This window comes from Juglans regia, chromosome 5, assembly GCF_001411555.2.
Source record: "Juglans regia cultivar Chandler chromosome 5, Walnut 2.0, whole genome shotgun sequence".
NCBI lineage: Eukaryota > Viridiplantae > Streptophyta > Magnoliopsida > Fagales > Juglandaceae > Juglans > Juglans regia.
Window position 1 is genome coordinate 16,847,323 of NC_049905.1, and position 12,788 is coordinate 16,860,110.

Below are 12,788 nucleotides of genomic sequence, written 5' to 3' on the forward strand. Positions count from 1 at the left end.
GGTTACTCATAAACCTACTTACCATGCTAACAGCATAGGTTAAGTCAGGTCTAGAGCACACTATAGCATACATGATGCTTCCCACCATGCTTGCATAGGGTATATCTTGCATAAATCTAATGTCTTCCTCAGTTTTGGGGGCTTGATTTATGGACAGTTTTGAATGTTGTCCTATTGGAGTGATAACAGATTTTAAATTAGACATGCCAAACCTGTTGAGGATCTTGGTGATATAGTTTTTCTGAGATAGATAGAGAAGTCTTCTTTTCCTATCTCTAACTATTTCCATACCTAATATCATCTTAGCTGGTCTAAGTTCCTTCATCTCAAATTCTATTTTCAGTATACACTTGACTTCCTCAATTAGATCGGCATCCCTACATGCTATAAGCATGTCATCTATATACAAGAGTAAGTAGATAATGTGGTCCCTGGAATGCCTAAAGTACACACAACTATCATAATGACTCCTTTTAAAACCATTGTCCAACATATGAGAGTCAAATCTTTTGTACCATTACCTTGGGGACTGCTTAAGTCCATACAATGATTTTTTAAGTAAACAGACATGATCAATGTTGGACTCATTTACATAACCCTCAGGGGGTTGCATGTAAATAGTCTCATCTAGTTCACCGTGCAAGAAAGCTGTTTTTACATCTAATTGCTCCAAATGTAAATCTTCATAATCAGTATAGGATAGAATTAACCTTATTGAACTGTGTTTAACAACAGGTGAAAAAATTTCATTAAAATCTACCCCTTCCCTTTGAGTGAAACCCTTTGCTACCAACCTAGCTTTATACCTAGGACCCTCAACTCCCGGTATGCCTTCTTTCCTTTTGTAGATCTATTTAGACCCTACCAGCTTAACCTTTTCAGGCCTAACAACCATTTTCCAAGTATAATTCTTTTTCAAAGAATCCATTTCCTCATCCATGGCCTGTACCCATTTATGAGACTCAATACTTTCCATGGCTTCCTTGTAGGATCTAGGATCCATTTCTATAACTTCATCTGCTACGGCCAAAGCATAAACAGTCATTTGAGCTTGACCATACCTCTTGGGGGGTTTTATAACCCTCCTTTTTCTATCCCTGACCAAGTTGTATGAACTAACTCCACCTTGGTCCTCATCACCTAAAGTGGAAGTTTGAGTCTCAGCATCCTGGCCTTCTAATTTTCTCAAATTATTGTCAGGTTGCTCCACCTCAAGATCTATTTTCTCTGGGTTAGTATCCTGAGTGGGTTCAAGTCTTTTAGTTTTAACCCGAGCCATTTCATGTTCATTAAAGACCACATCTCTACTAATGATACACTTTTGTATCCCTGGCTCATCAATCCATAACTTGTACCCTTTTACTCCCTCAGGGTACCCTACAAAGATACACTTCATAGCTCTTGGTTCCAGTTTGTCAGTTCGGGTGTGAGCATACGCAACACACCCAAACACGCTCAAGTAGTCATAGTTAGAAGGTTTTCCAGTCCACATTTCTTGAGGAGTCTTAAACCCTATGGCTGAAGAAGGACTCATATTAATTAAATGGACTGCAGTTGTGGCAGCTTCAACCCAAAAAGACTTAGGAAGTCCTGAGTTTGACAGTAAACATCTAACCCTCTCCAATATGGTCCTATTCATCCTCTCGGCTAGACCATTATGTTAAGGGGTTTCCCTTATTGTTTTATGCCTAGCCATACCCTCCTTCTTACAAAACTGATTGAATTCACTTGAGAGATACTCAAGCCCATTATCAGTTCTTAATTTCTTAACCTTCATTCCTACTTGAGTTTCTACCAATTTCTTCTATTCCTTGAACTTTTCAAAAGTGTCACTCTTATTTTTAAGAATGTACAGCCACACTTTTCTAGAATAGTCATCAATTATATAGAGGAAATAACTTCCCCCTCCATGTGAGTTGACCCTAGCTGGATCCCAAAGGTCCGAGTGCACATAGTCCAGGATTTGTTTTGTAGTATGAGTGGCTGTTTTAAAGCTTACCCTTTTGGCTTTCCCAATAATACAATCCTCACAAAAAGGTAAATTTTTCAGCTTTTTCTCACCTAGCAACCCCTGTTTATGGAGTTCTAAAAGTCCCTTGTGACTCACGTGACCTAACATTTTGCCATAGAACAACTCTATCCTCACCATTCTCAAGGATAGATGAAACCTCACCTATAACAGTTTTCCCAATAAGGGTATACAAGCCATTTTTAATGACTCTTTTCATCACGATAAGTGAACCCTTAGCAACCCTCAAAGATCCAGATTCAAATCTAAAGGTGTACCCGGATTGGTCTAACACACCTAGAGAGATTAGGTTCCTTTTTAATTCAGGTATGTATCTAATCTCAGTTAAGAGTCTTTCAATACCATCATGGAGCTTTAGTCTCACCGACCCTATCCCCAGGATTTTACAAGACTTATTGTTGCCAAGCATCACAAACCCCCCATCTAAACTAGTAAAAGTTTCAAACCATGTTTTATTAGGACACATGTGAAAAGAACATCCCGAGTCAAGGACCCATTCTTTTCCTGAATCAATCTCGGACACGTTTAGAACCTCGGCACTCTCATACCCATCACTCACAACCGAGGCATCCCCCTCCTCCTTAGACCCATTTCCTATGTAAGGTCTCTTATTGGGGCAATCTCTTTTGAAATGCTCCTCTTTGTGACATAAGAAACATTTTAATTGCTTCCCTTTAGACTTAGACCTACCCCTCACATTGTTTTTACTATTATTTCCCTTTTGACCTCTTTTTTCAGCTCTCCCTCTCACAGTCAAGCCCTCCCCAGCTTCAAATTTTATTTCAGACATGGCTTGTAGTTCCCTAGAGTGTAATACGACCTGAACCTCATTTAAGGTCAGTGTTTCCCTCCCATACATCATAGTCTCTTTCAAACTAACATAAGAATTATCCAGAGAACTCAATAATAAAATTGCTTGATCTTCATCGTCAATTTTAATATCAATATTAGCCAAATCTAAAATAATTTTATTGAAAGCATCAAGATGGTCAGAAATCGATATACTTGCGGACATCTTGAATGTGTAGAGTTTTGTTTTCTTGTACAGTCGGTTGGCTAGAGATTTTGTCATGTAGAGGCTCTCTAATTTCAGCCAGATTCCAGCAGCGGTGTCTTCGTTGGCTACCTCCCTCAGAACTTTGTCTCCGAGAGAAAGAATGAGTGTGCTGTGAGCCTTCCTCAAGATTTCTCTCTTATCCTTCTCTTCAACAGTTTCCATTTTTTTTCTCCAAGAAGAGCTTCTTGGAGACCCTGTTGAGTGAGAAGGGCTTTCATCTTGATCCTCCACAGCCCAAAGTCATTTTTTCCATTGAACTTTTCGATATCGAACCTTGCAGTCCCCATCGAACCAAAGCTCTTGATACCACTTGTTATATTTTCAGCCTCTCACCATTAAATACTCAAACAAGAACCAATTAACATAGTTGTAATATGCAATTTAATATTGAATATTAGACAACCAAATCCAAGAAAATATGTACTCATGCAAGATCAGAAATAAAAACAACAAGAATAATAAAAGAAATGCAAAATCAACATAGGAAATTACGTGGTTCGACTCTAATGGTCTACATCCACGGCAGGAACAGTCTAGGAGTCTTTATTATTGAGGAATGCATCAAAGAACTTGAGTTTTTGATCACTTACAATCATAGATCACCGTACAAAATATTCACTGGCTTCCTCGTATGAAACTCTAACGAAACCATACCATCTTGTATACTTGATCATCTCCTCAAGCTTCAAATTTGATCTTGAAAAACTAGGGTTTGGAAAAAAATCCATTCGTTTCTCTCCAGAACAGTGTGCGGCGTCGAATGAAAGGTAAAGTTCTTTTTCTTCTGCTTCTCTTTTTACGTCCTGTAGGCTATAGCCTTTTATATATAAACTCAAATATTACAACTTTGCCATCACTCAATATTACAACTTTGCCATTAATCAATTTACAAAAAAATGCAATTAATGAAAATACAAACTTAAAACTTGACACATCTTCAACAAACACAAAAACTAATGTGGTTGAACATTAAGACTTACGTCCAAGGATCTTGGAGAGATGAAATCCACTACGAATCATCTTTAGTAAGAGCTTTATAATCTTTTAAGCTTTCTATTACAATATCCATAGAGATAGGAGAAAGATTAATCCCTTGTTGCCCCTGGCCAATGGAGTCTTTGAATCCTATTAGTTTTCTTTAATTGCATTTATTCTTATCTTTATGCATTTACTCAATTCTTGCCATGTGTGTATCAACCCTGCCTGATATCTCATATTTGCAGCTCATTTGTCTCTATTACATGGCTAGATAAGTTTTATATCCTAATTTTTTCTTTAAAAATGGTAGAGAAATGAAGAAGAAAGAAACAGAACATAAATGTGAAAGTGAAACATACTATGAATAATCTTTAGCACAAATTTTCATAGTCTCTTAAATACGCTATAACAAATCCATGAAGAAATGATAAAGTTGAAGAAATATATATTAGTCCCTTGTTGATCCCTTATCGATAGAGTCCATAAATACTTTTAGTCTAATTTCCTTTCCTATATATCTAATATTTGTTAGACTTTAGTCAATTTTTACCTTGTGTGTCAAACCAGCTTTATGCCCCATCTTGACGGCTCATTTGTCTCTTCCTTCTTCATTTATAGTGATATTTTATACTCCCATGGGATGGGCTCTATTATATGGGTAGATACATTTTATACCGTAAAATTTTAAACAAAAATGGTAACAAAATGAAAAGGAAATAAATAGAAAATGAATGTAAAGTTTTATCTAAAATAAAATAAAAATAAATGTAAAGGTGAATCTACAATGAATCATTTTTAATACAAGTTTTCACAGTCTCTAAACTATCTACTACAAGATTCATGAAAATAGGAGAAAGTTTATGAAAAAGATACTAATCCCTTGTTGCTCCCTTGTCGATGGAGTACATAAATACTTTATTCTTCTTTCTATCCCTATATGTCTAATCTTTGTTAGCCTTTAGTTAATTGTAATCTTTTATGCGTCAAACCAGTTTTATGTCATATCATGGCAGCTCTTTTGTCTCTTCCTTCTTCACTTATAGTGAGCTTTTTTTCTCCGATGAACTGCACTCTATTACATGGTTAGATACATTTTATATCCAAGACTTTTCTCCAAAAATGAAAAATAAATGAAGAATAGAGAAATATAAAATAAATGTGAAAGTGAAATCTACTATGAATCATCTTCAATACAAGCTTTCAAAATCTCTTAAACTCGCTATTACAATATCCATAAAGATAGAAGAAAGTGGAACAAAAATATATTAGTCCACTGTTTCTCTCTTGTCGATGGACTCCATAAATACTTTTTGTCTGCTTTTTTTTCCTTTATGTCTAATTTTTGTTAGATTTTAGTCAATTATTGTCTAATGTATGTCAAACCAACTTTATGTCCTATCTTGACAGCTCATTTGTCTCTTCTTTCTTCACTTATAGTGGGTTTTTATTCTTCTATGGGTTGGGCTCTATTAAATTTCCAAAAGCATTTTATATCCTAAACTTTTCTCCAAAAATGATAAAGAAATGAAGAAGAAATAGAATATAAATATGATGGTGAAGTCTACTGAAAGGGATAAAATCTACTTGGCTCAAAGAGTTTTTCTAGGCCTAGTTTAAGGTGGGAGGTCTCATCAGGGAGAAGAAAGAGAGAAGGGAGGAGGGGACAAAAGGCTGAGGAAGGGTAGGGTGTCAGGAAAAAGGGGGGAGGGGGAAGTGACATAAAGGAGAGGGGATGAGACGTGAATGAACAAGGGGTAGAAGATAAAAGGGAGGGAACCAGACGACTTTAAGGACCTTCTCAGCCAAACTTCTCTTTCTCCTTTAGCTTCTTCAACCTTACGAGAGGGACTCCAACGACGGGTGGTTCATCAGAAAATAGAATTCTAATCTCCAATTTATAGCGAGGATGAGAGACCATGAGAGACTATAAAACAACCATATTATAGTAGATTCTTCCCTCCCCAAACACTTGTGGACGTAGGCTCAATGCTGAACCATGTAAATCTATGCGTCTCCCTTTATTTATTTTCTCTACATTTATTTATTGCTCACTGTCATGGAAGTATGCACAAATACCGTATAGCCGTACCAGACCACCATCGGGAGCTCCACACGACACCTAGAGACCTAGATTGCCATAACGGGCTGGGAGCGACTCTTTCTCCCCATCCGGCCTGTTGCGCTATTTTTAGGCGTTACCATCTACTATAAATCATATTTAATACAAGCATTCATAGTCTCTTAAACCCTTTATTACAATATCTATGAGGATAGGAGAAAGTAGAAAAAAAAGATATTGGTCCCTAGTTGCTCCCTTGTTGATGGAGTCCATAAATTATATTGTCTTCTTTCCTTTCCTTTATGTCTAATCTTTGTCACCCTTTAGTCAACTTTTTTCTTGTAAATGTCAAACTAGCTTTATGTTCTATCATGGTAGATCATTTGTCTCTTTATTCTTCACTTACAGTGAGCCTTTATTCTCTCATAGGTTGAGCTCTATTACATGGCTAGATACATTTTATATCATAAACTTTTCACCACAAGTGGTAAATAAATGAAGAAGAAATAAATAAAAAATAAATGTGAAGGTGAAATCTACTAGGAATGATCTTTAGTGCAAGCTTTCTCAGTCACTTAAACTCTCTATTACAATATCCATGAATATAGGAGAAAGTGGAAGAAAAAAATATTAGTCCCTTGTTGCTCCCTTGTCGATGGAGTCCATAAATACTTTTAGTCTTCTTTCCTTTCTTTTATGTCTAATATTTGTTAGCTTTTAGTCAATTATTATCTTGCTTGTCAAACCAGCTTTATAGCATATCTTGGCATCTCCTTTGTCTCTTCATTCTTTACATATAATGAGCTTTTATTCTTCCATAGGTCGAGCTCTATTATATAGCTGGATACATTTTACATCCAAAACTTTTCTTCATAAATAGTAAAGAAATGAAGAGAAAAATAGAAAATAAATATGATGGTGAAGTATGCTATAAATCATATTTAGTACAAGCCTTCATAGTCTCTTAAACTCTCTATTACAATATTCATGAAGATAGGAGAAAATGGGGGGAACAAAATGTCCCTAATTGCTCCCTTGTTGATCGAGTCCATAAACTATTTTAGTATTCTTTCATTTCCTTTATGTCTAATCTTTGTTAGCTTCTAGAAATTTATTTCCTTACGTGTGTAAAACATATTTTATGTCCCATCTTGGGATCTTCTTTGTTTCTTCCTTCTTGACCTATAGTGAGCTTTTATTCTCCCATGGGTTGGGCTCTAGTAGATGGCAAGACACATTTTATATTTTAAACTATCCTCCAAAAATGGTAAAGAAATGAACAAAAAAGAAATAAAGAATAAATGTGAAGCTGAAATATACTATGAATGATCTTTAGTATAAGCTTTCATAGTTTCTAAAACTCTCTATTACAATATGTATTAAGATATGAGAAAGTGGAAGAAAAAGATAGTCCTTTGTTGCTTCCTTATCGATGGAATCCATAAATGCTTTTAGTATCTTTCTTTTCCTCTATGTCTAACTTTTGATAGCTCTTAGTCAATTCTTGCCTTATTGTCAAACCAGCTTTATGTCTCATCTTGGTTGTTCCTTTGTCTCTTCCTTCTTCACTTATAGTGAACATTTATTCTCTCGTGGCTGGACTCTATTACATGGATAGATAGATTTTATATCCTAGAATTTTCTCCAAAAATGGTAAGGAAATGTAAGATAAAATAGAAAATAAATGTGATGGTGAAGTCTATTATAAATTATCTTTAGTACAAGTTTTCGTAGTCTCTAGACTCTTTATTACAATATCTATGAAAATAGAGGAAAGTGGAAGAAAATGATACTAATGCCTATTACTCCCTTGTCGATGGAGTCCATAAATACTTTTAACCTTTTTTGCTTTGTTTTTTGTCTAAACTTTGTTAGCCTTTAGGTCAATTATTGCCTTGTGAGTGTCAAACTAGCTTTATGTCCCATCTTGGCAAGTCTTTTGTCTCTTTTTTCTTTACTTATAATGAGCCTTTATTCTCCTATGGGTTTGGCTCTATTAAATGACAAGATAATTTTTATATTGTAAACTATCATTCAAAAATGGTTAGGAAACGAAGAAGAAAGAAATAGAAAATGAATGTGGATGGAAAATTCACTATGAATGATCAGTATTACAAGCTTTCATAGTCATCTAAACTCTCTATTACAAAATCAATGAAGATAGAGAAAGTGGAAGAAAAAGATATAGTCATTTGCTGCTTCCTTGTTGATGGAGTTCATAAATACATTTTAGTTGTCTTCTTATACTTTATGTCAAATTTTTTGTAGCTTTTAATCAATTATCGCCTTGTGTGTATCAAACCATCTTTATATCTCACATTGGTATCTTCGTTGTCTCTTCCTTCTTCACTTATAATCAGCCTTTATTCTCCTGTGGGCTAGGCTCTATTACATGACTAGATACATCTCTTATCATAAATTTTTCTCCAAAAATGGTAAACAAATGAAGAAGAAAGAATTTGAAAATAAATATGAAGGTGAAATCTACTATGAGTCATCTTTAGTACAAACTTTCATAGTTTTTTAAACTATCCATTACAATAACCATGAAGATAGGAGAAAGTGGAAGAAAAATATATCTATCCCTTGTTGATGGAATCCATAAATACTTTTGGTCTTCTTTCATTTCCTTTATGTTGAATCTTTGTTTGGATTTAATCAATTATTGTCTTGTTGTCAAATTAGCTTTATGTCCCATCTTTGTAGCTCCTTTGCCTCTTCTTTTTTACTTATAGTGAGCCTTTTATTTTCTCACGGGCTAGGTTGTATTACATCGCTAGATATATTCTATATCTAACGATGTAAATATGAAGATGAAATCTAGTATAAATTATCTTTAGTAAAAGCTTTCATGTGCTCTTAAACTCTCTATTACAATATCCGGGAAGATAGGAGAAAGTGAAAGAAAAATATATTAGTCTCTTGGTGCTCACTTATCGATGGAATCCATAAATAGTTTTAAGTATTTTTTCCTTCCCTCTATGTCTAATCTTTGTTAGCCTTTAGTCAATTATTGCCTTGTTGTCAAACTAGTTTTATATCCTATCTTGGGAGCTCATTTTTCCTGTTCCTTCTTCACTTATAGCCAGCCTTTATTCTCCCATTGCCTAATAGATTTTATACCTCCAAAAAAAGGTAAAGAAGTTAAGAATGAAGACATAAAAAATTATTGTGGAGGTGAATTCACTATGAATCACCTTCAATACAGGCTTTCATAGTCTTTTAAACTCTATCTTATATTATCCATGAAGATAGAAAAAAATGGATGAAAAAGATGTTAGTCCCTTGTAGCTATCTTGTCAATGGTGTCCATAAATTGTTTTAGTCGGCTTTCATTTTCTTTGTGTTTAATCTTTGTTAGCATCTAAACAATTATTGACTTGTGTGTGTCAAACAAGCTTTATGTCCTATCTTGAAAACTCCTTTGTTTATTTCTTCTTCACCTACAATGAGTCTTTTTTCTCCCATGGGCTAGACACAATTACATCGCAAGATACATTTTATATTCTATTGTATCCTCTAAAAATGGTAAATAAATAAAGAAGAAAGAAATAGAAAATAAATGTGAAGATTAAATCTACTATGAATCATATTTAGTAAAAGCTTTTATAGTCTTTTAGGTTGTGTTTGGATGTTAAAGTGAGTTGAGTTGAGTTGAGTTGAGATGATAAAATATTGTTAGAATATTATTTTTTAATATTATTATTATTTTGGAATTTGAAAAAGTTGAATTATTTATTATATTTTGTGTTGGGATTTGAAAAAGTTGTAATGATGAGTTGAGATGAGTTAAGAGTGGTTTAAGTTCCAAACGCAACTCTCTATTATAATATCCATGAATATAGAAAAAGGTGGAAGAAGAATATATTAGTCCTTTGTTGATGAAGTCCATAAAACCTTTTTGCCTTCTTTCAATTCCTTTATGTATAATCTTTGTTAGATTTTAGTCAATTACTGTCTTTTGTGTGTCAAACTAGCTTTATGTCTCCATCAATGACATCTCTTTTGTCTCTTCCTTCTTTACTTATAGTCAGCATTTATTCTCTCATTGCTTGGGCTCTATTACTTGACAATATATATTTTATATTCTAAATTATTTTCCATAAAAGGTAAATAAATGAAGTGTAAAGAAATATAAAATAATTGTGGAGGTGAATTCACTATGAAACATCTTTAGTACATGTTCTCATAGTCTTTGAAACTCTCTATTACATTATCCATGAAGATAGGAGAAAGTAGAAGAAAAAGATATTAGTCTCTTGTTGTTCCATTATCGACGAAGTCCATAAATAATTTTAGTATTTTCTTTTCTTTCATTTGTGCTTAATCTTTGTTAGTGTTTAGTCAATTACTGTCTTGTGTGTATCAAATAAGCTTTATATTCCATTTTGGTAGCTTATTTATCTCTTCCTCCTTCACTTATAGTGAGCCTTTATTCTCCTGTGGGCTAGGCTCTATTATATGGCTAGATACATTTTATATTCAAAACTTTTCTAAAACTGTGGTAAAGAAATAAAGAAGAGAGAAATAGAAAATAAATTTGAATGTGAAATTTACTGTGAATTATCTTTAGTACAAGCTTCTATAGTCTCTTAAACTCTCTATTACAATATCCACGAAAATAGAAGAAAGTGAAAGAAAAAGATAATAGTCTCGTGACAAAGGAATCCATAAATACTTTTTTATTTTTTGTTCCTTCATTTTCATGTCTAATTTTTGTTAGCCTTGAGTCAATTATTTGCCTTGGTATCAAACCAGTTTTATGTCTCATCTTGACAGATCCTTTCTCACTTCTTTCTTCATGTATAGTGACCTTTTATTCTCGCATGAACTAGGCTCTATTACATGGCTTGATACATTTTATATTCTAAGGTTTTTATACAAAAATGGGAAAGAAATGAAGAAGAAAGTAATCAAAAATAAATTTGACTGTGAAATCTACTATAAATTTTATTTAGTACAAGCTTTCATAATCTCGTAAACTCTCTATTACGTAGGAGAAGTTGATGGAGTCCACGAATATATTTAATCTTATTTCCTTTACTCTTTGTCTAATCTTTATTAGCCTTTAGTCAATTATTGCATTGTGTGTATCAAATCATCATAATGTCGTATCTTGAAAGCTCTTTTGTCTCTTCCTTCTTTACATATAGTGAGCTATTATTCTCGAATAAATAAAGCTCTTTTACATGACTTGCTACATTTTATATCAAAAAATTTTCTCCAATAATGGTAAAGAAATGATGAGGAAAAGAAAAAAAAAATGGAAATTTGAAATCCATTATGAATTGTGTTTAATACAAGTTTTCATAATCTCTTAAGCTCTCTGTTACAATTTCCATAGAGATAGGAGAAATATGAAAAAGAAAATTTAGTCCCTTATTGCCTCTTGTCAATGGAGTCCACGAACCCTTTTAGTGTTATTTCCTTTCCAGAAAGTTAACATATAGGTTAGGCTCTATTATTTTTTTCTAGTAAAATAAAGTTACTACAGAAAGTTAAATGTATAAGTTAGGCTCTATTATTATATGACTAGGTATATTTTATGTCCAAATATTTTCTCTAGAAATGATAAAGAAATGAATAAGAAAGAAAAAATAAAAGGGTAAACCGTGAAGCTTTTCTTGTGAAAAGGAAGTACTCCTTCACTTTCGGTGGAAGGCTTTATTTGCCTAGGGCAAGCTAGTTAGTGAATTTTCAAATACGTGTTGCTACGATTTGAATCAACTGAGTAGGATGGAAGATGACTTAGATAAGCTATGGAACAAATTGTCTCTTACTGAGGAAGAAAGGTTCAAACTTGTAATAATAGGGCAAGATGTACAAGAAACAATTGAAAAATAAAAATTATGCTTAGTGGGCAAAATTATAGCTGATAAAAGGGTAAACTGTGAAGCTTTTAATAGCACTATGATGAAAGTATGGAAAGCCATGGCAAGTATCAAAATTTTTGAAGTAAGGGAAAATCTATTCCTATTTGAATTTCAATCTAATAAAGATATGTGTAAGGTGTAGGAGGGCCAGCCATGAATGTTTGATATGAACCTCTTATGCTTAAAAATGTTTGATGGTCTTATTCCACCAATAGGGTTTTCCTTTATGCATACTAACTTATGGGTACAATTATATAATTTACCATTTGGTGTATGAATAAGGAGGTTGGAACTCGTATAGGAAATGCTAGTGGAAGAGTTCTACAAGTTGACACTGACAGTAATGGTAATTGTTAGGGAAAATTTATGAGAGTTTTGATTGAAGTTGATCTTATGAAACAAATAGCAAGAGGGAAAATGATTGATTTGTTTGGTCAACGTAAGTTTGTGCAGTTCAAATATGAAAGGCTACCTCGTTTTTGCTAAGCGTGGTGTCATTAAACATGCTGAGGGTGGCTGTGCAGGATAGAGTAGTTTGAGGTCAACTGGGATGGCCAATACAAAACAATATGGATCATGATTAAGGGCTTCTATCTCTGGTCCTAACTCTGAATTTGCTCACAACTTAGGTAATCAGATAATAAAAATGATCCAACCTTGGACTGGAAAGCAGGCTTTAGATGATCGTTATTCTAAGAAATCTAATCCAATAGAGAAGTTTAGAGCTATGAGGCATGACCCAATAGAGGAAGTAAATGATGAAGTCTTTTCCAAGTAGGTAATGATTATAAA